The sequence below is a fragment of the Dipodomys ordii genome, unplaced genomic scaffold, assembly GCF_000151885.1.
Source record: "Dipodomys ordii isolate 6190 unplaced genomic scaffold, Dord_2.0 Scaffold53, whole genome shotgun sequence".
Lineage (NCBI taxonomy): Eukaryota > Metazoa > Chordata > Mammalia > Rodentia > Heteromyidae > Dipodomys > Dipodomys ordii.
In genome coordinates, this window is record NW_012267269.1 from 11490840 (window position 1) to 11492632 (window position 1793).

A 1793-nucleotide genomic window follows, 5' to 3' on the forward strand; every position below is an offset into this window, starting at 1 on the left:
CTCACGGTCTCTCCTGCCCGGGCTGGCTTTGAACCACGATCCTCAGATCTCAGCCTCCTGAGTAGCTAGGATTACAGGCGTGAGCCACCAGTGCCCGGGTCAATTTCTTGTTTTTAACTAGCTTCTTAGAGGCCACCTGGATTCCTTGACCTGTTGTCCCTTTTCTCCATTTTTTTTTTTTTTTTGTCAGTCGTGGGGCCTGAACTCTGGGCCTGGGCACTGTCCCTCAGCTCTTCAGCGCAAGGCTAGCGCTCTACCACTTGAGCCACAGCGCCACTTCCAGCCTTTTCTGCTTATGTGGTGCTTAGGAATCGAACTAGGGTCTCGTGCATGCAAGGCAAGCACTCTACCACTGAGCCACCTTCCCAGCCTTTCCCTTTGTCCTTTTTGAAATCAACAACCCAAGGTGAACATTATGATCTCTGTGCCTTCTTCCACTTACAAGTATCTTACTGATTACACCCAGCCAGTCCAGGTTTATCTCCCTAAGGTCAGCTGATTAGTAAACAATTCCATCTCAACCTAATTCCTCTTTGCCAAAGGAATGTAAAGTATTCACAGGTTATAGACATATGTTACATAATCTTTGGTCTCATTCATTGCTGTATCCCTAGATTAGATCAATGTGTACGTAGTTGATACAGACTGTGTTGCATTCCTTTAAAAATTAATGTGATGAAACCCTAAGTGCATTGTGATGGTGGTTGGAGATAGAGTTTTTAGGGGAGGGGTAATTAGAGATGGATGAGGTCATGAGGATTGGTAAGACCCTCCTTGTGGAAGTAGTAGCAGCAGTGGAAGAAGATTAAGATGAAGAAGAGGAGGGACAAAAGGAAGAAGGAGGGAAAAATAAGATAGAAGTAAAGGATATGAGGGAGGAAAGGAAACAGATGAGGAAAGAGAGAGAAAAAAACTGGGGCAAGAGAGTGCTTTCTCCATGCAACTAGAAGACCGCTAACTGCAAACCAGGAAGGGAGTACTTACTAGGATCCAAAATGTTGCCTTTCTGGTTTTAAGTTTCCCAGCCTCCTAAACTACAAGTGTGTACTGTAGGGCCTGGTACTGGTGATTCCTGGCTATAATCCTAGCTACTTAGAAGGCTGAGATCTGAAATAAAGGTAGCTCTAAAATCTCAGCCTGAGCAGAAAGTCTGTAAGATTCCATCTCTAAAATTACCAGTAAAAGTAGAGCTGGAGGTGTTGCTCAAGTGGCAGAATGCCAGCTCTGCAAACATGAGCCCCTGAGTTCAAATATTAGCACTGTCTAAAACAAAATGAATAAATAAAAAAATAAAACTGTTTTTAAGTCATATGGTCTATGGTATTTTCTTATCTTAGCCCATGCAGACTAATGTAATACTCAATAAATACTTATTGAATTATTCAATGGAGAGAACTCACTGTAGACACTGCAAACTGTGTCTAAAACATACTGAATACTGGCTAAGTTGTTTTTATAGAGAATCTCATTTACTTTTCACAAGATCCCTGTGTGGTAGGTACAGGTAAGGATAGAAAGTGTACAGGCTGATTAGTTTCCCCAAAGCCATGCATCTAACCTACCATGTAGATGAGCTTTGAACTTGGTCATGTGACGTAAGTCATAGCTATAACCCTCATCTTCCCCTGCCACTATTGTGTGGCAATAAGGAATCTTGGGTCTTGGGCCTCAAGATGTGTGAAATCTGATAAAATGTCAGAAGAACTACTAAGAGCAACAATCCACAGAAGAGCAGGGGGACACAATACATTTCTATGGGACATAGATATAAGAAATGTCAAATAAATCTGTCT